General features: G+C 39.8%; 1 protein-coding gene across 2 annotated transcripts in view; it reads left to right on the top strand.

The window, feature by feature from the left end:
• The first annotated feature begins 1,491 nt into the window (after positions 1-1,491).
• LPIN2 (lipin 2) overlaps positions 1,492-25,402 on the top strand; it is an 82,719-nt gene continuing 58,808 nt past the window's right edge. Inside the window, exon 1 of one of the 2 annotated variants that reach the window (XM_082698963.1) lies at positions 1,492-1,801. The gene's annotated coding sequence lies outside the window, so the exon portion shown is untranslated. Of the gene's footprint in view, positions 2,389-25,402 lie in introns of both variants that reach the window. The other variant, XM_082698964.1, reaches the window with a different exon arrangement.

The raw sequence follows: 25,402 nt of genomic DNA, 5'->3' as shown, positions 1-25,402 counted from the left end.
GCCTGAGCCTGCTAAAGCTAAGGGAGTTGAGGAAGAGGGGACAATGGAAGAGTGAGAGTCCCCCATGGAGCTGGGAGTTGGTGGGGCCAGAGGACAGGTGAAGGAAGGCATTCCTTCTTCTGACATTTCAGTGGAACAGGTGGGTATTTGGTGATTCCCCACAGACTTCTTAGGCATCGGGGCAGGAAATGAAGGGATATCATGAAATAAGTATTTAATGAGTCCCTGCTTTGCTTAGGTTGTGGTGTAAAGTCAGTAGACACCAGAGAATGAGGAAATATTAGAAATGCGAATCATTCGGAGTGAGGTATCAAATCTAAGATTGTTTGGAGGAAGGGAGGGGATGTCTAGGGCTTCCTGAGTGATGAAAGGAAGAAAGGAAGCTTGGCAGAATATTTCCCTCCCAAGGCAGAGGTAGCAAAAATAGCATGAAGGAAACAGGAAAAGTCTTACTTGGGGAAAATGGAAGAAAGAAAGGAAAGCAAAGGTTAACAGACATTAAGCTAAATTAGGGACTTAATAGGCAAAACAATCCTGTGAGAAAGGCATCACTATTTCCATTTTATTGATGTAGAAAGTGAGGATTCAGCTCTTTTTCTCTCTTCAATTCCACTTCTCTATAGAGGAGTACAATGCTTTGAAATATTGGAAGAGAAATCCCAGTTCTTGTCTTTTAAAAATTTTATTTCGCTTGGAAGCCAATTGGAAGGCACAGAAAAGAGGAAACATTCTTGATGTGCTTGGGCCAGTGAAACTACCCAGTCTCCGTAGGGCCCTATTTAAGGATGGGGCAAAGCTTGGCAAATGCGAAAGAGGAGGCCAAGAAAGTTAGATGAGGAAGTGGCTGCCTGTGTTCCTTCTTCATAACCACAGAGGGGCCCTGAGACTGGCAGCCGGTTTTCTGGGTCCCGGCACAGCCCAGCCACACAGCACACTCCATCTGTGGGAAGAAATTGTGCGGCCGCCGGGCTCATCACGCAGAAGCTTTTTATGAATGCCTATTTTCCAAGATCCTCAAAGTTATATAAATTATCCCCGGAACGCATACTGAGAAATTAACTGACGTTTGGAAGTAACACATGCACTTCCATACATAACTTTTAATAATAACCTGCAAAAATATAAAAACCAGTGTGCAGTCATATACAGTTTTGGCCATCTCCCTCTAAAAAAGTGTATTTTTAAATGTGTAGCGGGGCGGGGAGAGTAACCAAACAGGCTAAAAGTGGATTATAGAACATTCAACTGTATACCTTTTTTTGCATTTTAATATTTATTCTTTTTGACAGTAGATATCGAAGTTCCACGGGGTTGCCATGGGGACCAGCAGAAACTTTTTTTTGGAAAAGTATACCTAGCGTTGAGCCGAGCAAGAGGCCACCGCTCCGGGCGGTGCAGAGAAGGGAACTAGCAGCCGCCACGGCGCGTTTGGCTAGCGCGGGCCCGGGAAGGAGGCCGCTAGGGCGTCGCGCGGCCGGGAGGCGGCGGCCGAGCGCGGCGTCACGTGGTCGGGGAGGGGCCTGCGCGCAGCCCGCCCTCCAGCCGCTCGGCCGCCACAGCCGCCGCCGCCGCCGCCGCGTCCCATTCATGAGGGCCGCCCGGCTCGGCTGCGGCCCAGGCGGCTCCCGAGGCAGCGGCGGCGGCGGGCGCCCGGGCCTCGCGCGCGTCCTCAGCCGGCCCCGCCCCCTCAGCCTCCGGCCAGCCCGCCCTACCGGGCCGGTCCTCACTGTCGCCGTCCAGCAGCCGGCTCCCCTCGGCCGCCCGCGGGCGCCGGCAAGGGTCGGGAGCGGAGGCGCCGCAGGTAAGCGGACGCCCCGCCGGGTCCTCGCGCCACCGCGCGGCCCCCACGTCGCGGCTCGGCCTCCGCGGCGGGCGTCGCGTCTCTGCGCTCGCGGGCGGCCGGGGTCTCCCAACTCGGCGCGGTGCTGCCCTGCGGGGAGGCCGGGACCCCTGCCTCGCCGCCGCGTCACGCAGACACGGCCCCCAGCGGCGCCGCGGCAGGACGGGTTTGCAGGGTCAGCTGGGTTGGTGGGGGGAGCCGGGGCTGGCGGCTGCGGGGTCAACGTGAGGAGGGGGACGTGAAGACTGACTGAAACATTCGGGTGCTCGCGGCGCAGCCCGAGGTGATGGTTACTTCAGAGCCCCCAGTTCGCGGGTTTCTGGCGTGGAGGCTGGAGCGGAGGCCGAAGTGACGCTTGGCCGAGCGGCGCCCGCCGAGGAAAGCGCGGCTGGAGGCCGCGTCTCCATCCCGCCCCCGGCCCTGGGGGAGGGGGCGCCCGAGGCACGTGATCCGCATTGAAGCCAGGACTGGGGAAGTTGCTGTTATTTCTCCCCCGCGGTTCGTTTGCCCGGCGCCTCCGCCTCCAGGTTGTAGACCCTGTCCTAAGCGTGAGTAGTTTTTCCCTTATCATACCCCTGATCCCTCGGCAAATCTCAAGTCGTACCGAACGCGTTACGGTAACAGTTTTATAGTAAGGGCTCCTCTCTCAACTTTAAACCTGGCGGATCACCATTTTCTTCACTCGCCTGGACAAATTAAGACTATTCTCATTGAGAATTTGGGATGACATTTTGAAGTCATAGTTCAGAAAAACAGAGCCAGAAAGATCAGCCTTCCTTTTAGAAAGTGCTAGAAGCCTGAATATTTGAAAATGCTCTGAAGGATTCCTTAAGCCGCTATACTAATTTTAATGGTACATTTCGGGATGATTTTCCAAACCTTTTTTTTTTTTTTTTTTTAACTGAAAAAGAGTCTCTGTCTTGGTGTCAGGCCAGGCCCTGTTGAAGCTGTTTGCTCAGTAAAGATGCTCGCTAAGTGTTACCGTTTATTAAAATCTGGCCTGGCTGGTTCATAATGCTTTGACAATACAAAGTCGGTTTTTAAAATATATTTGAAATATTTACAAATTTAGTGGCCCGTGTGGTTTACATATTGAAGGTCTGATACTAATCTTAGTGGTTTAAGAATGAAAAGAGTAGCAGATGCTGAGGTGGGGAGCGTCAGAGCCCACAAGGTGCAGGGGAAGTATTCTGGTGGTCCCCTAGTGCAGCATCCTCACTTTGCCTGCAGGGCAGTCAACCAGGGGACCATACTCATCCAGAGTATAAAAAGTGGGCCTAAGGCCACCTATGAAAGAGCACTGGCCAGTGCCTGCAGCTTCTTCCTTCCAATTAAATGTACGGTTAATTGTGATCTGTCAGACTGAAGTATAAGTAAATGTTGATAGAGATGGCTGTACAATGCTAGAATTAAAAAGATAGGTTCTGTTTTAATATGTGATAGCACAGCTGAGAACCAACAGAGCAGCTTTATGTTTAAGAGGAACTGGAAATGGGACCATTTGAAAACCATTAAACAGTATAGTAAAGCCACTGTTAAGAAACAATTAATAGAGTCAGCTGGGCATTGTGTCCTTCATTGCTCCAAGAATGTAGCAATGAAGATACTCATCACCCTGTACTGTAATTTTTGGTTAATTGGGTGGACTGTCTCCAGCACTAGACTGAAGGTCCTTGAAGGCCAGGCAGGCTTTGGTAGCTGCCTACTTACCAAATGCAGAGCCAGCTTTTAGAAAAACCAACGAGGAGGTCTGTTGAATAAAGGTAGGAAGCAGCAGTCAGTGTTTGTGTGTCCTTACCAGTGACCTGAGAGCTGGTGGCACTTCCTGAATGAGTTCACTCAACTTTCCTGAATTGTGAGCGTTGGTTGAATAATCCTGATGGTGCCACGCATTAGAGGTGGTAGAAGGTTAAATTAAGCTCATGACTATTATAGGGAACATTTTGCAATGTTTAGTTTAAATATTAATATTTAGTTTAAATATAGCTTGGTTCTCTGTGTCAACAGCTATTTCCTCTGGGTATGCTTTTTTTGTATACATTATTTCCTCATGTAAAGGAGCACAATAATACTTAGTTGGAAGCTTTGTCTTGGGAGATAGATTCAGCTGCCTGCATTAAGTGCTTAGTAATGTTAAGTTAGGACGTTTTTCTTTAAGTCTAACTTAAGCCCACCTGCCTTTAATTTAAATCCAGTCCTTTTACTCTGACTGTAATAGCTGTCACTGTGTGTGTGTGTGTGTGTGTGTGTGTGTGCGCGCGCGCACGCGCTCCCTTATGCACTGACCAGTCAATGGCTGGACAGTTGTTTGGGACATTTCTTTTGAAAGCCCATTTTTATCTGTTTTATTCCCTTCATTTATAATAAGATATAACACTTCTGGCTGAGCCCCAGAGTCTAAACTGTCATTTGCCTTCTTCATGATGAAATAACTCACAGGTTAGTAGGAAGAGCCTCCAGTTGGCAGAATCCTATCAAATTGTCTTATTAAAACTTTGAAAATAATTATTACAGGCTGGAGTAGTAAACTTTATGGCTATATCAGAAGGCCTTCAAGTAAGATTTTTTGGTGGCTTTCCTAGCAGTTAACTGCACTTTCTGGAATCCACCTCCCCTGCTGTCAGTTTCATTCTTTATTCTTTTTAGTAACACAGTATTAGTAACACTAAACACTTTACATGTGTACCCTCCTTACTCTTGAAGACAAATGTTGGGGCTCCTGGGTGGCTCAGTTGTTAAGTGTCTGCTTTCAGCTCTGGTCATGATTTCAGGGTCCTGGGATCTAGCCCCGTGTCTGACTCCCTGTTCAGAGGGAGGGTCTGTTTCTCCCTCTCCCTCTGCCCCTCCTCCCCCTCTGTCTCTCTCTCTCTCAAATGAAATTAAAAAAAAAAAAAGACAAATGTGGGAGAAAACTGCACTCAGCCCTGAGGTCCAGGTGGAACAACTAGGTGTCTCTGAGAGTCAGTGGCAACCTGTGTGTGGTGGGACCATTCCAGCCCTAAGTTCCCTGTGACACCTTGCTCCTTACCATCCTCTGGAATCTAGGCCCAGATGGTCTGCCTCCGTTTTGAAATTCTGTGACTGGTTGATTCTGCTCTAAGTTTTCAGTCTATCAAAAAGGAAGAGAAGGGAAAAAAAAAAAAAAAAAAGAAAGAATCTGTTAGGAGATCAGCTGTGTGGCAATGCAAGATAAAGCCCTGAATGTGACTTTGAGGATTAGAATGATGATAAGATACACAGTTTTTTAAATTAGGTTCACTGACTACAATTTAGATTATTTTTCCTCTAAAGCCCCTGAATACTAAATTTCTGTCATCCTATTTTTGTCAAGTTAGATTGGTGTTAAAATTATTACTAAGAAAATGAGGAAGAAAGGAGCTGGAAGTCATTGAACTTGTAAAGTGTAAGAGAACGGTTACAGTATTTGGCTCCTTTTGCTACCTTCATTTTACCTCTGTACAAAGAGAGTGTAACTGAAAGTCCAGGTGGTTTACTTTAGAAGAAGGGTCTTTTAAGATTATTTTTATTTAGGTCAAATATGTGAATTGGGAGACTACATAAATGTGTTAGAAAAATGAAGGATTCACAGAAAGAGATCTTTTAAAAATCCACTTAGACTTTATGTAGCTATTTTTGTAATTTTTGAATTTAAAACTTTATTATGTGCTGTTTATATTTATCTGTAGTGTCCTGTATTTTCTAAACGAACCACCAAATTAGGCTTTTCTACCTTGGAGGAGAAGCATTGGCTCATAGGAAAGCCCATCTTGTGATGTTCAGGTAGCTATAGTATTGCCTTTATCCTATTTGTCAAATTTGAACAGTTTAGAAAGTCTTTATTTCTGTAGTTACTGTAGCTGATTTTATGAATAGTGACTTAGTTTCTTGCCTTTATTTTATTTTATATTCTTGCTTTTTGTGCCAGTTCTTTCAATTTTATTATGTAGTAATATGTATATTTGTCTGAACCGCCTCAGAATTTTTCAACCAAGCAAAGTATAAATAAAATTTAAATGATATATAAATTCCAAGTTGTTTTCAACTCCTGGCATCTTTATCTTTTCAGTTTAAGAATAGCCAGTGATCCATTCTCATCTATTTCAGCAAATACATTTTTCCCATCTCAGTTCTTTCATTTCAGTTTCCTCCCATCTCCACCTGCCCCAAACATTGAATCCTTTTCAGTACTCTTTCCTTGATGAATTTCAGCTGTAGGAGGAGTTGATCTTGTGTTACTTTGTGTTTGTTCTTAAATCATCTGTGGCTTTCCTCTAGCTATTAATCTACATTAGAGTAAATTAACTATTGTCTTCTTAATTTTCAGACTCTCCCTGGGGCCTTCTGGCAGCAGCTAGTTTGCCTTCTTGCTGTAAACGTGGAACTAAGGGGAGGAATATGGGAGAGACAGATTGTTGAATGGAAGTGATCAGAGGCTAGCCTGAAAGATTTGGCAGACTCTGGAAGAGAAAGTAGGATTTGAGGAGAGGAGCAAAGATCATTTACCCCGCTCAGCCACCCAGGTGCCCCTAGGAGGAAAGAACCTTTAAATGGCAACACCTGAGGATAGGATCTGTTGATTTTAAAAGTAACTATGAGGGAGAAAGAGACAAAGGGATAGATCTTGGTAAATTGATGTGCAGAAAGCTCAAATAGAGTGAGCTGGGTTGGTTGTATAGACCTGTTACTCACAATGTAGTGGAAATTTTTTGAAGGTCTACTGTGCTGTCTCTCTTTGTTTTGATTTTTAACTTTTTGGGTCACTTGTGACTTTAGTTGAAATTTTAAGTAACATCACAGGAGGTATAAAGGGACATGGATTTGAAGAGTTTAAGAAACATGATTAAAGGCATAGTATTTAAAAGAGAAAGGGTACCAGTTTCTAGGTTTAAAAATTACTTGGTTTTGGTAGTCATAACTAAGTAATTATTAGATAAAGAGGAGAAGCTGAGCTTGGGGAAAGCATCTTTCAGTGATTTTATTCAGAGACAGAAAGGTACGCGTATGGTACCAAGTAACTTTAGTGACCGAATTTCTGCTTTTACCTATTAAATAAAATGGAAGGGATAATTGATTTAAACATATTTTTAAAACCTTGATTTTTAGCTCAATAATAAGATGTCTTTTTTATAGAAAGAATCAAACAAAAAATTCATTGGTTAATCTGGAATTGAGATCTACCTAAAAGCCTTTTTTATGCTTCTGAATAAACAGTGGAATTGTACAATTCCATGATGGTTCTGATCTATTCAGTGCATTATGATGTGACCAGAATTGCTCCTGGCAAGATACGTGTGTCCAGCAGTACTAGAGACTTGGTGTTTACTGATGAGGTGTCCAGATCAGTAGATTTTGTCAGGTATTTGGGCATAATCTATTACATTTAGCCTTTCGGGGCACTTGGGTGGTTCAGTCAGTTAATTTCTGCACAAGTCTAGATTTTAGGGTTGTGAATTCAAGTCCCACATTGGACTTCATGGTGGGTGTGGAGCCTATTTAAAAAAGCATAAGAGATAAATATAAAAGATTCTCAGACAGCAAAACTATCAGATGGTGTGAATTATGAACTGTGAAGTGGAGCTCTTTGAATTATGCTATGATATTATCCCCAACACTTGTCTGTAAGTTTATGATCTTTGTCAAGTGATGTGCCTTTTTTCTGGACCAACGTAAGTCAATGAATGTTTGATTTTACTGAAGAACCATAGGGAATATACTTTTTGTTTCCTTCAGGATATTAAGTGTAATTATTTTTTCTTTGTAAAATATTACAAAGTGCCCACATTTTATATCTTTTTAAATTACTTTAGTCGCAGCATTTTTGGGGTGAGTAATATTTAGCTATTTGACATTAAAATTACAGTCATAACATGTTCACATATGAACTATATAGGAACAGGACTGATTTAGAGAAGTATCTAATACTTTCTAAATAGAAAGCTCTCTATTGTATCTTCTTTTTTAAAGATTTTATTTATTTATTTATTTATTGAGTGAGTGAGTGAGCAGAGTGGAGGGAGAAGAGGAAGGAGAGAGAGAGAATCTCATAAGCAGACTACGTGCTGTGCTGAAAGTCCAGCTCTGGCTGGATCTCATGACCCTAAGAATGTGCCTTGAGCCAAAACCAAGAGTCAGATCCTTAACCGACTGTGCCACCCAGGGGCCCTGAAAGCTATCTGTTTTATAATTTAGAATGTCTATTAAACAAATGCTTTATAAAAAAGGAGTAATCTTTTTTTGTAGGGTTTTCTAACTGGTTCAACAAATTCAAAATATCCTGCCTAAGTAGCAGTGTTTGAAAAGTAAACTTTTGGAATTTTGGTGTCTTTATACACTGTCCACTGTGACTGGGTCCGTAAAAGGGTGCTTTTGCCTATTTTTTTTAGATACACTGTTTCTAGGAGGTGTTTGATGTTTGTAAAAGATTATGGTTATTATTACAGTTACATGTTTGAACACCTTTGGGTGAGATATTATGCTTTACATAAATTATCTCTTAAGAGACACAACAACCCTGCATGGTAGAGGTAGTAGCTGCATTTTTAGGTGAAGACAGTAAAGCTGAAAGAGATTTGCCAAAGGCGTGCAACTGTGTTGATGTTGACCTCATTTCATTCCCCTTGCTCCCCTGCCACCATGCTGTCCAAGGACGGTAAGAATTCTCATGAACCTGATTGATGTGCTTAAAACAATTTGGAGGTTTTTTTTTTTTTTTTTTTTTTTTTAATTAGGTAGAGCTGGAGAACTTACTCTTAACATTAGCATCTATAAGCTGCTAATAGAAGGATAGCACCTGCTGTGTAGGAGCCTTGGGTTTCTCGAAATCATTTATGTATGCAAAACCAACCATGTTAAGAGAAAGGCTAGCCAAGAAAATAGTAGAAGTGACCTGGTTGCACCACACCTTCTTGGGATCTGCCCCAGAATGAGTTGTACGATAGGAAGCTGATGCTCCTCTGCCTGCCTTCTGTAATATGACCATATCCCTGGGCTGAGTTTTGATTTGATGTTTAAAACATGGCTCCTAAACTCAAGCTAAATTTTGGTCTCAGACTCAGCTTAAGAGGAAGGCAGTTCTTTTTAGTGTTGGGAGGAAGAAATGGGCTCAGTTGGACTTTTGAGACCTGGGATGTCGGTATACAACATGATGTCTTCTTGAAGGATTTTCCCTGGTAATTTTGATTATTCCTCATATGTGAAGTGTACTCCATAATCCCTGGGTTATGTGGGACTGGACTGTGTGTAGGAGCCCTGAGTTAAAACATTTCAGAGTTGAACAGAACTTCCAGCTTCTTAACTCCATGTGGTAACACTTGTCCCATCACATTGTGGGTAGCCTGCCTGAATCCTCTAATACTGTTGAGTATCTGAGTTTGTATTTTTGAACAGATTTGTATTTTATGAATTGGCACTTTCTTCACTATATTATTGTACTCACTTGGTAACTACATCTGCAGATAGGATTCTCTCTGATGGAATTTTAATGGTATTTTACTTACTGTAATTGAATAAATAAGTGATTTGGCATATTTATGAACTCTTAAGTACAGAATAACTTCTCATTAAACAGAAATATATTCATAGATCTTTAGGAATTCCCAAATTCATGATTACATGTTTGGCATATAGTTACTCAGTTGTCTCTTCTGTAATATGGAGATAACAATACCTACTGATAGCCTGATTTTGAGGATTAGATGAGGTTGTGTATTAAACCAGAGCCACAAGCCACCTAGAGGTCCAGAGGCAAGGTGGCAGCCTAGGAATTCTAACTAGACAAGACACCAGTGTTGAGAAGCACAGGGCCAAAAAAGAAAAAAGGTGAATAGCACATCTCTCTTGCTTTGAAGTACCATATAGTCTCATAGGAGAATTAAGTAAGTCTATTTCTGTATCAAGCAAACTTTTATAAAACCAGGTTGGGAGAGATTGTGAAGGGAGTACTGCATGAGAGATTGAAAGTGAGTCAAAGGAAGTATCTTGGAGTGAACTTCTGTGCTTATATTTTTGTTAGCATGAGAATATATTTAGTTGAAAAATGTTTGTGTTTGCTTAAAACTTCCTTGACCCAGAACTTTTACCTCTATAGTATTAAAATAGAAAATTTATTTTTATTAGCAATTTTGTATATAAGCTTTATGTACAACATATGTTCGCACATTTAAGCCTTGTGATTTTTGCCATCATTGCATCTCTTGCTCTTTGAATTTTGTTGTCTAAGACTATAAGTGGAGCCCTTTCATTGTGGCTGGAAAGCAGAACTGTCCTCTATATCCACTGTATATAGTGCAGATGAATGCTTTAACTAAACAAACAAAAAACTGTTGCTGACTAATTCATAAAATCTCTAACATTTTCTATAAATTTTAATAGCTGATTATCATTAAAATTTCCTTAGATAAACCTACATGAAATTTCATTTTCTACTATCTGAAAAATATCAATAAACCTATTGGTTAATGGTGGAAATTTAAAAAAATCTTTTGAGTGTCATCCTTTTCATTGTTGGCTAAAGTTTTTGCTAGTATCTTTGACATAGAAAGAAAAGGGCTTCTGTGTTAGGACATTTCCCTTTTCCAAGTGAATGAACTAGATGACTTTAATAAGAATTTTATATTTTTAAATTTCCTGGTTCATTTGTTTTGTTTTAATGAGACATACCTAAAGCTCGGTGCTAATGCTGAGAGCTGGAATAGAGTTTTCCTAATTAAAAGCAAAACAAAACAAAAACCCACAGTGCTCATATTTGGAGGTTTGGTTTTTTTTCTCCAGTTTTTATTCCTCATAGATGAGGTTCTTTATTGTAAGGCTGCATCAGATGATAGTTCTATTCATCTTTTAATTTTTTTCATTTTTTACACTTTTAAGTATACTTTATATCTAAAAATTCAGATAAATTCAGATATTACTTTGAGATATATAATGAAGAATACCAGTCTCTCACTGCTGATTACCGCTTTCAACTCCTTTTTAAAATATATTTTTTAAAAGATTTTTTTTATTTGGCAGAGATCACAAGTAGGCAGAGAGAGAGGGGGAAGCAGGCTCCCTGCCGAGCATAGAGCCCCATGCGGGGCTCAACCAGGACCCTGAGATCAAGACCTAAGCTGAAGGCAGAGGCTTAACCCACTGAGCCACCCAGGCACCCCACTTTCAACTCTTTTTATGTATTTCTTGTGAGCTTTAATTCCATGGGTGTATGCCTAAACTACTGTAGCTTGTTTTTTAGGTTTTAGACTTTCCGTGTGTATTTCCTTCTATGCTAGATGAGGATTCATCTCTTACATAACACGCTTTTCCTTCTATTATAATATTTAAAGTTCTCAATATTCAAGATTTATGTTTTCATGGCCAAGTACTGTTTAAAACTAAGCCTATGCAACGATTTTATTTCTTCACCAGTTCAAATTTTTGTTTTCATTGAAGTTAATTGTTTTATTGGGATTAATCACAAATTCAGGCCACCAGTTTCTGACAGTTACAAGACTTGAGTATTGAACTCACCTGCATCCCATTAAATTCTCACCTATGCCGGCCTTCTTTCTCATAGATAGTTTTCTGTCAGTCTGCTTCCTCATTTTGGTGGGCACATCCCCCTTTAGCTTTTTGACAGAGGGTTCACAGGAGGTCAATTCTGAAACCTTACCTGTCTGAAAACTTATTCTAGCTTCATACTTAATTGGTAGGCTGGCTTTGGAATGCTAGAGTGGAAATAGTTTTCCTTTAGAATTTTGATTTGTTTACTCTTGGGAAATACCAGGCTTTTTAATTTCTGTTTCTTTCTCCTTCGCTCTCTTTCTATCCTTTCCCTTTCTCTTCCAGTTTTGCTTTTCTGTTTTTTATTTTTAGCAATTTTATCTCTTTTTAAATTCTCTCCTCCTTCTCATATTTTGATGAAATGCCTTCATTTGTGATTTGCAGCCTTCGTCCCTGTACCATCACTCTGAGGGAGTGACTGGAACACTGGGAAATGCCCTCCTCACCTGGCTTCATGGTGGACCCACTGTCCTGGCCTTGCTTTGTACACTCATGCCTGGCTAGTGGGCATGTTTGTTATGTTAGTCTCTGTAAGTCAGAAGGATATAAGAACACTCAACATGTGGATGTTGCTCCAATCTGATGAAGCCTTATCCCCACAAGCAGAATCATCTGCAGCTCTGTGTCCTCATGAGAAGTTTGGAAGGTAGCTGGCATTGAGATGCTCTACCTCTGATTGAAAGTACAGTGTGTGTCCTGCTTTGTATAGCCATGCCCACATGGTGTTTTCTGATCCTTTGCCCTTAAACTTCAGAGCCTTTAACATGGTCTGTTGGCATCTTCCCGTTGTGACTGCCTTTGGTGGAGCCTGCTACAGTGCACATACCTCTCCACCTGGTGCTGGGTACTTGGTAGGAATTCTCAATTTGGAAAATCGTGTTTTTGACTCTGGGAAATTGTCTTATAGTTGTAATGCCTTTTTTTTTTTTTTTAACATACTTCTACCAGTGTGGGCGCTTGTTTTGAGCACTGCCTCTCTTTCTGATCCTCCATTTTTTTTCCTCCATCCATTTTTTTGTCTTTCAAAAACTTGACCACCTTTCATTTTCTGTCATTTCCTCCAAACTTTCTCTTTGTACTTGTGAGTTACCCCTTTTGTATTTCTTTACTATTATAGTGTATAGCAAAGTACCACAGATTGGATGGTTTAAACAATAGGAAAATTTATCGTCTCTCAGTTCTGGAGGCTGTACGTCTGAAATCAAACTGTCGGCAGGGTTAGTTCCTTCTGAAGCCTATAGGGAAAATCTCTTCATGCCCCTCTCCTAACTTCTGGTGGCTAGCTGGCAATTTTTGGCATTTTTTAGCTTGTAGATACAGTACCCTGATTTCTGCCTTCATGGTCACATGGTATTCTGTGTGTGGGGGGGGTGGGGTCCAAGCTTCCCCTTTTTCTAAGGAAGCCAGTCAGATTGGTTTAGAGTCCACCCTGATGATCTCATTTTAACCTGATTACCTCCATAATTATCTTATTTCCAAATAAGTTCACATTTTGAGATATTGAGAGTTAAAACTTCAACTTAGCGGTTTTGGGGACACAGTTCAACTCTGAATGATGGGTTTTAAGAGGGAGTGAAGATAAGTATATGACATCCTTTGTATTCATCAGAATGTGTAGTTATCATAATATTTATAAAGACTCTAAATCACATCTGTCTTCACTGAAGATCAGAAAGCAACTCTCAGGAAGTAATTTTTAGATTGAAGTTGGTGATTTTTGTCCAGATTCATGTGACTGTTAAATTTCTGCTGGTTTCCTGAATGTTTAACTACTTAGTATTTGAGTTACCTGATTTGCCACCCTTGCTTTGTTTCTAAAGTAGTTTGGAGGTTAGCAACATGATTACAGCAGTGTCTGGTGAGAAAGTAAATCTTAAGTATATCATGACATAGCCAGGTTCCGATGCTGTCTTCTGTGTTAATTGTACTCTTTGTTTTTCAGATCTGAACCTTCCTGAGTTGAGTTTGATTTTATGAGTTCTGTCATACATCTTTTTTGGTTTTGGTTCCTCAGTCCCTTTACTTAAAGTAAGGGCTGAAGCTTTAGCCTTTCCCACCCTTCATTACTTTCTGGCAACATCACTCTCTTTATTTTCCTTTATGATAGTTATCCCAGCCTGGAATTTTACTTTATTTTTTATTATTATTTTTAAGTATTTTATTTGTCAGGGAGAGAGAGCAAGCAGGGGAGCAGCAGGCAGAAGGAGAAACAGGCTCCCCGCTGAGCAAGGAGCCCAATGCTGGACTCAATCCCAAGACCCCAGGATCATGACTCAAGCCAAATGCAGATGCCCAACTGACTGAGCCACCTAGGCGTCCCTATTTTTTATTTTTATTTTTTTTTTAAATTTCTTGTCTCTCTTTCTCTGTTAGAATCTAAGTACTGTGAGAGCAGGCACCTCATCAGCCAGGTTCACTGCTTGATCTCAGCTCAGAATCTAGAATAGTGCCTAATATGTTAAAGTAGATACTGCTTTTAAACAGGTCATTGAGTTGAAGTAAGTTTATTTCCCAACATTCCAAATGTTGCTTCACTGAGTTGCTATTGCTCTTGGGGAGGTCCTTCTCTCTTGTTGCAGTAGCTCAGTGTACAAGCCCGCTTGTTAGAACACAGTGGTACAGCCTTACCTGGCATTTGTTTTGCAGAGCTACCTAAAACTAGGCCATAGCTCAAACTGGAGTGATGGATGGCTCTTAACAGTTGTGGTGCAGTTGGCAATGGCTGCTGTCTCCACAGCTTCTCCCTTTATCCACCCAGATGTCCCCCCAGGCTGGTAGAGGGCAGTCCCCCCCTAACATTTCTGAAAATTCTACTAGGGTCCCAGTAGTAGTTCGCAATAAAGCAAGGCCTGAAATTTGAAAGCTGTTTTTTTATTGGCTTCTGGTGGAAGACTCTCATCCATCTCCACAGCCTCTCCCAGTTTCCTCAGGAGCCTCTGCAAACACCAGTATGGGATTCCTGGAATTGGGAGCATGTTCTCTGCATGGCTGCACAGGAGTTCACATCCCTGCTTCTTGACCTCATGGTTGTCCTGTTCCGTTTAAATGAGACAGACCCAGGCAGTTCCAAAGAGAAGAATGAAGAACTGGTGAATTTGTGCTTCCTGATCTAAAACGTATTTCCCTGGGAAACAGGCAGGGGGTTGCTGCATTCCTGAGAGTTAAATGCAAGACAGATTACAAGCGTTGTTAAAAACTGAATATGTGTTACTGGAGCTGGTCACTTTCATTATTCAGTTATGTAAGTGGATGGATTGGCACTTTTTCCCCCTTGTTTCTTTTTTATTAGTATGCTACCAGTAATCAAGGAAGATTTTTCTCTCCACCTACAGTAGGAGTCACTGAAAGATGGTTGATGCAGTGTGTGAGGTTGGTCAAACTGTATGCAGCAGAAGTCACATTTAACTAACATTGTGGCACTGTCTTGATTTCATCGTGGTACCCTGAAGGGTTATAGGGAAATGCCTTGGCTTCTTTTTTTATTAAATTTTTAATTTTTTAATAAACATATAATGTATTTTTAGCCCCAGGGGTACAGGTCTGTGAATTGCCAGGTTTACACACTTCACAGCACTCACCATAGCACATACCCTCCCCAATGTCCATAACCCCACCACCCTCTCCCGACCCCCCTCCCCCCAGCAACCCTCAGTTTGTTTTGTGAGATTAAGAGTCTGTTATGGTTTGTCTCCCTCCTGATCCCATCTTGTTTCATTTATTCCTTTCCTCCCCCCCAAACCCCCCCCCGTTGCATCTCCACTTCCTTATATCAGGGCAATCATATGATAGTTGTCTTTCTCCAGTTGACTTACTTCGCTAAGCATAATACCCTCTAGTTCCATCCACATCGTTGCAAATGGTAAGATTTCATTTCTTTTGATGGCTGTGTAGTATTCCATTGTCGATATATATATATATATACCACATCTTCTTTATCCATTCATCTGTTAATGGACATCTAGGCTCTTTCCATAGTTTGGCTGTTGTGGACATTGCCGCTATAAACATTCGGGTGCATGAGCCCCTTTGGATCACTACATTTGTATCTTTAGGGTAAATACCCAGTAGTGCAATTGCTGGGTCATAAGGTAGCTCTATTTTCAACTTTTTGAGGAACCTCCATGCTGTTTTCCAGAGTGGTTGCACCAGCTTGCAGGAAATGGCTTGGCATTTTGATGGTGCTCCACAGGTGATTGCTATAGCTTTGACCTCACTAATATCCCTTTGAATTTCAGTTAGGTTTAGAAAATATAAGCTCCAAAAATGAAGTATAAATATTCATGAAATGTTGAATCCAGTATCTGTCATGCAAAAGTTAACATTTACCTTTGAAATTCGTAGGCAATTTTGAGAACCTTGTGCCTGTAAGTTTTCTGAAAAACAAATGATGCTCTCTGTGTCATGTGAAATAGATATGGTTCACTTGTCTTGGGATATATGTATGGTTTCTGATAGATGCATACCTGCAGACAATCCTGGGATGTGAGCAAATAGTCATTTCTTTCCTGCATCCTCACAGTGCCTGTTGGGATGGGGGTGATAGATAATGACGATTGATGGACATTATTCATGAGGAAAAATACTGTTTAAATAAAAGAGACTACATATTATGAAGTTTGAAGTTCACGCATAAGATCTAATACAAGTATTCCGTTTTCCATCCCATTATAAATGAATAATAAAGAAACTGTTGATGCTTCTGTTAAAAAACGTAACTGTGGAGGAATATGACTAAAAATTTATCCAATCAAATAAATGTACATTGCCCACTTTAGTGCGATGTGTGTATTTCTATGATCCTGTCATTCTTAAAACATTTTTAAGTTGCTTTCAGTCTTGAAATATATCATTTTATGCTCAGTAGTGGAAGGTCTTTACCCCTCAAGGTAGGTAAGGCTTTGCAAAATTGCCAGAGGTCATTTAGAATAGCATCCGGTGGATCATGCATGTCAGAGAGATGAATAATAATCTTTGCTGTTTAAGAGTTGTGACCATATAGTAATGATTTTTATCTTGTGTAGTGCCTAAATTTAAGATCTTTCAGAAAAAAAAGAAGAAAGGGGCATATCGATGGGATCAATTTATTATAGCCTTCAGAAGTATTTAATTTAAAAGACAGTCTTCATGTTAAATAGAGTTAGATGGGGTGTTAATGTGACTAAACAGTTTTACACCAGAACTTGGAAGACAGAAATACATTGAGGAAGTTGCTTTAGGGAGGCGGGTCTGATTTGAACCCAATGTAGTGTAGATGTCTGGGGGTAGCTGGATCTAACAGTTTTTATCTTAAGTCCATTCCCTATACCTCTAGGATTCTTCTGACCCATGTTAGTCTTATTTTGGCTATTTGGGGATGGAATGTGAATAATACTATTTGAACAAGGATGCCAAGGGGTGGGCCTTAGGGAATCGGAGGAAGGTATCGAAAGCTAAAACAAAGAGATAAAAAAGAGTTGTTGAATGAAGTAGAAATTAGATCATAAGTCATTTGTTTACATTCTGTGTCCCTCAGTAAATAGCTCCTGGATGGCAGGGATTCAGGTCTACCAGTCATCTGTTAGGCACCTGTGTGGCATAGGTCTTGAAAGTATTCAGTACATTGCATTTTAATGAAAAGAAAGAATTAAGCACTTAATAGTTGACAGGTGGTACCTCATTGAGTCTTAGAGGCAGTCCTGTGTGGTAAGTTTGGTGACTCCAACTCTATGGAGGGGTCATAGGAAGCTCCAGTTGAGCTGAAGCTCAAAGAAAGGGTAAGTACTGGAGATATTTAGTAAGTAGTAGAGATGTAATTTCAAATTCTATTGGTCTAAATTCAAAGCCCAGGCTATGTGCCTGACTGGCTCACTCCTAACATTTGTGAGGGCCCAGCCAGCACAGGCATATAAATATAGGGCCACATACCATCTGTCTAAACCAGTAGTTCTCAACTAGAGGGAATTTTGCCTCCAGAGGCCACTTAGAAATGACTGGAGACATTTTTGGTTGCCACAAATGGGGAGAGCGGTACTGGCATCTAGTGATTGGAGATAAGGGTAGTGTGCTCCTTCACACCTTGGAAGAAAATGATCTGACCAATGTCCCTATGCCAAGGTTGAGACACCTTGGTCTAAATTGTTAAAAGCTATGAATGCAGTCACCCCCATTGACTGTCCAACATTCCCACCATTGGCTGTTTCTCAGTGTTGTCACACATCCTGTCACAGAGACTGAGCATTAGCACATATGTGCTGGGGAAGCTGGAGGTACAAAGTCGAGGGGCCGTTTGGCTTATGCTTTCCCTCTGTTAGGTAAATTGTTTAAACAAACAAACAAACAAAACAGACTTTCAGGGGGCATCTGGGTGGCTCAGTTGGTTAAACATCTGCCTTCAGCTCAGGTCATGATCCCGAGGTCCTGGGAGCAAGTCCTGAATTGGGCTCCCTGCTCGGCGAGGAGCCTCCTTCTCCCTCTGCCTCTGCCTGCCATTCCCCCTGCTTTTGACACATGTGCTCTCACTTGCTCTCTTTCTGTCAAATAAATAAAAGCTTAAAAAAAAAAAAAACTTTTCTAGAGATCTGGAAAGAAAAAGAACAAATACAGTCTTTTTATTTGGGGTTTGTGGTGTGTGGGGCCTGGGGCAGGGACTTCTTTTGACCAGGGATAAAGGCAGTACTGGTGCCTGGCATTATGTATAGTAGACACTGGAAAAATGTTTGTTAGATGAATATTTCCATAGCACCATCCCTCCTGAATGAATGAACGACATGCATTTACATATACTCTATACTTTTCATTTCAAGGGCTGTTACTATGTGATATAAGCCTTTAGATTACAAAGATTGAGCATATTTTATCTAATTCAGCTGGAAAGTAATTTAATTTTTCAGTACCTTAATGTTCTCATCTTTCAAACAGCAGCTTGGGTTAAAATCAGGAATTCTGGGGGCGCCTGGGTGGCTCAGTGGGTTGAGCCTCTGCCTTCGGCTCAGGTCATAATGTCAGGGTCCTGGGATCGAGCCCTGCATCGGGCTCTCTGCTCAGCTGGGAGCCTGCTTTCCCGCTTTCTCTCTGCCTGCCTCTCTGCCTACTTGTGATCTCTCTGTCAAATAAGTAAATAAATAACTTTAAAAAAATAAATAAAATCAGGGATTCTTTACTTAGATTCTACATACCAGCCATAAGAGGGGTTCTAGGAGATCTTCAAACCTCAAAATTAGATTCATGATTGTGTGGATATACACATACATTGATGATGTGCACATTTGCTCTAAAGAAAGTTATACTAAAGAGCATAGTTGGGTTCCACCTTAGAGCTATTATGAGTAATGCTGCCGTGAATATTGATTTACAGTCTTTGAGTCCTTGTTTTCAGTTATTTGGGGTATATATCTAGTGGAGTTGCTGGAGTAATTCTAGGTTTAGCTTTTTGAGGACTGCCAGGTTACTTTCCACAAAGAGACCACCATTGCATATTTCCATCAGGTTTCAGTTGCACAGAGATTTCAATTTTTCTACATCTTTAACAACACTTTTTTTCTCATTTTGTTTTTATAGCCATTCTAGTGGATATGAAATGATCACTGTGGTTTTGATTTGCTTTTCTGTAATGATTAATCATGTTGAGCATCTTTTCATGTACTTACTGACCATCTCCATTGGAGAGCTACTTATTCAGGTCTTTTGCTCATATTTTAGTTGGGTTGTCTTTTTGTTTTTGATAGTAGAAGTTCTTTATATATCCTGGATATTAAACCCTTATTTGGATACATGATTTGCAGATATTTTCGCCCATGATGTAGTTTGTCTTTTCACTTTCTTGATAATGTCCTTTGATACAAAAAAAAGCTTTAAATTCTGGTGGAATCCATTTTATCTCCTTTTTCTGTTGTTACTCATGCTTTTGGTGTCATGTCTTAAGAATCAGTCATTTGCCATATCAAAAGTCATGAAGATTTACTCCATGTTTCCTTATAAACATTGTGTACTTTTAGGTCTTTGGTCCATATTGAGTTAATTTTTCCATGCAATGTGAGGTAGGGGTCCAACTTCATTCTTTTGTATGTGGAAATCCCATTCTTGGTACCATACATTGAAGAGACTTCTTCCCCCATTGAATGGACTTGGCACCCTTATCAAAAATCATTGGCCATCAGGGTACCTGGGTGGCTCACTCAGCTGAGCATCTGACTCTTTGATTTCAGCTCAGGTCATGATCTCAGGGTGGTGAGATCAAGCCTTGCATTGGGCTCTGTGCTCAGCGTGGAGTTTGCTTGGGATTCTCTCTCTTTCTCTGCCTCTGCCCCTTCCCCTGCACACATGCTTGCTCTCAAAATAAATCTTTAAAAAACATCATTGACCATTGAGTTTGGGTTTGTGTACTCTGTTCTACTCCATTGGTCTGTAGGTCTGTCTTTATGCCAGTACCAGACTGTTTTGATTAATGTAACTGTAGTTACATTAGTAGTAAGTGTTGAAATCAGGAACTTTGTTCTTCCTTTTCAAGATCTTTTTGGACCCTTGTAATTCGATAATTAGTTTGAGGATTGACTTTATATTTCTGCCAAAAAAAAAAAAAAAGTCTTTTGAAATTTTGGTAGGGATTGTGTTCAGTTTGTAGATTGCTTTGGGTGGTATTGACATTTTAACAATATTAAGTCTGTGTCCATGAACATGAGATGTCTTTTTTTATTTAGGTTATTTTAAATTTCTTTCAGCAATGTTTTGTAATTTTAAATATACAGGTTTTCACCTCCTTGATGAAATTTATTTCTAAAGATATTTTATTCTTCTTCTAGATTCCTTTTTTTTTTTTTTTTTTTGAGATTTTAAAAACACCTAGCACATTAAATCTGCATTCCAACCTAGGTATTAAGTCCTAGAAGGTACTATAGAAGACATCTTAAAGCTTGGAAATAAGTAAATAAAGATAATATATAAATAAAAAATATTAAATAATATAAAAAACATAAAAATAAGTAAATAAACTAGTTGATAACCTTGAATATATCACATAATCTCTGAGTCTCTTCATCTGCAAATATAGGGATAAAGCAAATCTTTCACAGAAGTTGTAAAGATCAGAAATAATAATATAACAAGGGACTAGCTCTAGAGTATGACTCAGTTAAATACTAGATAACTAATGCTAGGCTGCTAGTATTGTGTTTTCTTGTATGGTTTCAGTATAAATACTAGTTTGCCATATGATTTCTTGTGAACATTTGGCTTTGATTACCTTTGTTTGCTTTATTTCTTTTCATATCCCGAAGCTTTGTGATTAAATAGTATACATTAAAAGCTTGAGCAGAATTCATTTGTAGCAAAGGCTAGTGATTTTTACACAAACTAAATATCCTTTTCCTCAGAGAGCCTTATAAAGTATGTTGCAATGGGGGGGAGTTGTAAAATATCATAAACTGTGTTTCAGTGGTGCTGAGTCCTTAAAAGAGGGGAACCTTTCTTCTAATGTTCCTCTTTGCTTTCCTGGATAATCTCCTGTCCTGGCATTGCAAGGTTAAATTTTAGACATTAACCAGCATTTAACCTGTTAGAATAGCCAAGCTGACTTAAGGCTTTACCCTCAATGGAAAATGCAACTAATCCTGCCATTTTAGCATTCCATTTGTTTGTATGTGTGAAATATAACTATTGTCATGTATAAATCTGGGTACCAATGTTGCATTTTCTTCTTATGCATTTTAGGGGTACTTTAGATTGAAGTAGTTAGATTCAATTTCTGAAAGACAGTCTAAGAGTTCCGTTTTCATTTTAGCTTAAATATAGACAGTTGAACAAAATCTGGAGGAAAATTAGATGTTTCTTAATATCTTAAAAGTAAATTCCTTATCATTGTCATAGCAATGTAACTTAGCCATTTTGCTATTCATTTCCTGAAGAACATAAATTAATCTGCATACAAGAATATGAACTTGTGCATATTCTTATAGGGAGGGAAGGGTGAAGTGGATACAGTCAAGTTGAGAAACATGTGGGTTTGAAAAAGAAACAGAAATTGGGAGAGCAAGCCTATCATGGGATTGCCAGATTCTGTTAGGGGCCCATTTAAGGCTACAGATGATAATTTATACTTTCACCCATCTGTCCTACCAGGATGACTCTTCTCAGCAGTGCTCAATATGATTCTTTATTAAAATGATAATCGCAGTTGCTTGGGTGGTATTTTCTTTAAGCCTGGTAATAGGATAGCAAGCAAATTATAAACTAAACATTAACGATATGGTTAAAAGCAAAGGCTCTGGAGTCAGGCCTTGGTTTATTATCTTCTGGCTTCTCCATCTAGCAGCTATAAAACTTGAGCAGGTTCTCACTGTGGTAGTTGCAGTTATAGGATGGCAATTGGTTATGTCCTTTTGCACACTTATCTCTTGAGGTTCTATCATATTCATTTATATAGATGGAGGAAGAGAGCAGGAAGACAAGTACCAGCTAATACCTGTATTTTTTTTTTAAGATTTTATTTATTTATTTGACAGAGAGAGACACAGCAATAAAGGGAACACAAGAAGGGAGAGTGGGGGAGGGACAGGCTTCCCAGCAAGCAGGGAGCTCGATGTGGGGCTTGATCCCAGGACCCTGGGCTCATCACCTGAGCCAAAGGCAGCTGCTTAACCAACTGAGGCTCCCAGGCACCCCTCATCTTTTTTTATACTAAAATGTATGTATCAGAGTAGAATGCAAAGTATGTTGAATTTTAATGGTTAAAAATAAACGTTTCAAGATTATCTTTGAAAAAATACTTCAAGGTGGGCCTCAGGAGACCCTTCCTATTTTTTCTTCCTCTGTTCCTGAAAAGACCTATATGCATTTGATTTTTCATTAATTCACAACTCAAATGAACAGTCACTGGCTACCCTTGTTAAGAGTTTTGGGGATTGGGACGCCTGGGTGGCTGAGTTGGTTAAGCAGCTGCCTTTGGCTCAGGTCATGATCCCAGCGTCCTGGGATCGAGTCCCACATCAGGCTCCTTGCTCGGCAGGGAGCCCTCTGCCTCTGCTCGCTCGCACTCCCTCTCTCTCTCTGATAAATAAATAAAATCTTTAAAAAAAAAAAAAGAGTTTTGGGGATTGTGTGAGGATATAATGACACACTGGAACCTGAGTAAACTAGGTAGCCATTATCCAATAAGCAGTTAACCTACAAATGTTTGAAAAACCTCAGTGTTATCAAGAGGAATTTTGCTCTTGGTTTTGAAGAAAACACATTAGTTCCTTTTGTTTTCATAAGTTAACAGTGAATTTTAAGTAATTCCAGATACAGGAAGAAAAACTTCATTGGTGTAGATAAGAGAGCCATCTGGCTCAAGAACTCTGTTCCAGGTGGGCTCTGGTCCTTTGTGTGTGGGTCTCTTTGTCATGTATAGAGATGTACTTGAGTTAATTCCTTTACTGTAGAACAGTCATGATAGATTATGAATTCATTGTACTGAGGCTTTAAAAAATATTTTCATGATGATTTTATACTAATTGAAACTTTTTAGTGTTCTTACCTCTTCACTGGTAATTCAGTAGAAATAAGTGGCTATTCTACAGTCCGACCACTGGGGGGTGTAGATTATTTTCATTCTTGTCTTAAAGTCTGAATATAACTTGTGATGTAAGTACTTCTGTTCAATCAGTGTAGCTCAACCTCGGATAAGCAAATCTCAGGTTAGGAAGTTTTAAGTTAATTTTTATGTCGTCTTAAAAAGCCCTTTAATACCTGGTCTCATATACTTACAGGATTACTAGTAAAAAAAAAATGTATTTTACTAGCATCATTATCAGCTGTAGAGTCCGAACAAGATTCTGACTCTTCTAATTAGCATTTTAGCTTTGTTTGTTTCCTTAAGCTAGACTTTTTTCTGGAAAGGTTTAAGACTAGGAAAAAAGACTTCCAAATTCTACTTAATGCTTTTTTATTTTAAGTTTATTAAAGAAGCTGTCTAAAAGTAAAAAGTAGTGTTTCTTGATATTTAACCATTTATTATATTTGGTTGTAGACAAAAAGTTTGACAGTACAGAAGCGTTTTTCTTTGAAAAACCATATGGATGATCAAGAATTATTGGTTGTGGTTTTTTAACTATTATTGACTGAGTCCCAAAAAGTGCCATCACTTAAATCATGGGCCAGAACCAGAATGTCGGGTACCAGCTGGGAGTCAAGTGATCCACAGATCACAACAGGGGGAAACTGGAGGTGTGTAGCTCTTACAAAATCAGTGTTTGGAAGACGAGCTCACCATATCCGGGTCCATGGTACATGCTCACTTGCAGTCAGAACATTCTGTGAGTCATCAGTCCAAACAGTGAAACAGTCAGTACCAAGACTAGCAGGAAATTGAAGTGACTGGCCTAGAGCCTGGTTGTTTTGTAAGAGGCATTTGAGGTGAAGTTTGCCTGAAGAGAGTTCATACCCATCAACCTTTGGCTCTTGCCTCTCTTCTCTTGTTAGCTCTTTATCTTTTCTTCTGGTTGACCTTCGTTCTCCTTTCCCTAGCACTTTGTCTTCTGGTCTTAACCTGGCATCATGCGAAAAAGCATTGAACCAGAAATTGGGTCTAAGTGGGTGACCTTAGACTAAATTCCTGATGTCTTGCTGGGCCTCAGTTTACTCACCTTTTTAAAAAGATTTATTTGAGAGAGAGCACAGGGGTGGGAGCTTGGGGAAGGAGAAGGAAAGGGGAAAGAATCTCAGACACTGCTAAACACAGTGCCTGAGGCAGTTCAATCTCACTACCCTGAGATCACAACCTGAGCCAAAACCAAAAGTGGGGCGCTCAACCAACTGAGCCACCCAGGCACCCCTCAGCTGACTCACTTTTAAAATGGATAAAGTTTTTTTCCCTCTTTTCCTTGTATCTTTATCCCTCCAATTGCCCTTCTCCTTAACAGTTTTCCTTTTCTCCAGGCATTCCATCTATATATTTTCTCATTTCTTTCCAGTTTTATTTCCTCTGCTCTTCCTTTTTCCCCCTCTCATCTTCTTATGTAGTTTCTCCTTAATCTTCTTTCTCATTCTCTTTTAGTTCCCCTTGTACCTGACGTCTTATTTCTCCTTTTATTATTTTCCCATTGGTAACCCCCCAGTGTCAGTTTTTTTTCTTACTACCGTCTAATCCTGGGGGATCCAGAATTGCAATAGTACATGGTTGGAAAGGTTTAAATTGTTACAAATTGTGTAATATTTAGACCAAAAAAAAATCACTTTTAAAAGGAAGAATTTGTGTTACCTGATGTATATTGAGTTAGATCACAAGCACCCATGGGCACTTTCATGATGTACTGCAGGCTCACATTAATGTCCAGTAGGCTGGGCAGCAAGCAGTATAACATACTAAAGGCAAGATAAATTTTTTGTCATTTCTCATATTGGTGAAATTTGTTCTTATTTCTGCCATTTAGTATTTTTATTACATGTTTCTTTGTAGTATATTGCTCTAGTAAACATTACCAGCCTTTCTATTTACTTGGTCAGACACTTGTAAATACTGGCTTTTTGTGATGTATAGAAGTAGAGGAAAAAGTTTAGTAATTTGAACATCATTAAATTTGTGAGGATCAGCTAGTATATTGTTGATGAATTAACTCAGTACTTTTATGGGATGATGAAAAATCCTGTCATCTTCATTTCTTCATTAGTAGAACTTTGGCTGAATGTCCTTTTTTCCTCCTCCTTGTTCTCAAGGTTGTCTCAGGGCCTTGAGGTGGTGCTTTGTCCAAAAGAAATATAATGGGAGTCCTATGTGTAACTTTAAATTGCATAAAGTAAAAAGAAAAAACATTTAATTTTAAGAATATATCTTATTTAACTCAGTACCTCCGAAATATTGTCATTTTAACATGTACCTATATAAAAAATTAGATTATTTCACACACATTTTGTGTGTTTTATGTTTACAACTCATCTCAGTTGGTCATGTTTTGTCCATGTGTGTTAAGTATGTTTTTGAGTTTTAGAAAATTTCACCTGAAGTTACTAGATGTTGACTTATGGAAAGACAGAAATACCAGGAATGTTTGAATTTTACAATGCTGCACTGTCATATTC

This window comes from Mustela nivalis (assembly GCF_964662115.1).
Source record: "Mustela nivalis genome assembly, chromosome: 14".
Lineage (NCBI taxonomy): Eukaryota > Metazoa > Chordata > Mammalia > Carnivora > Mustelidae > Mustela > Mustela nivalis.
The sequence above is the reverse complement of the archived record's forward strand: the minus strand, read 5'-3'. Positions and strand labels throughout refer to the sequence as shown.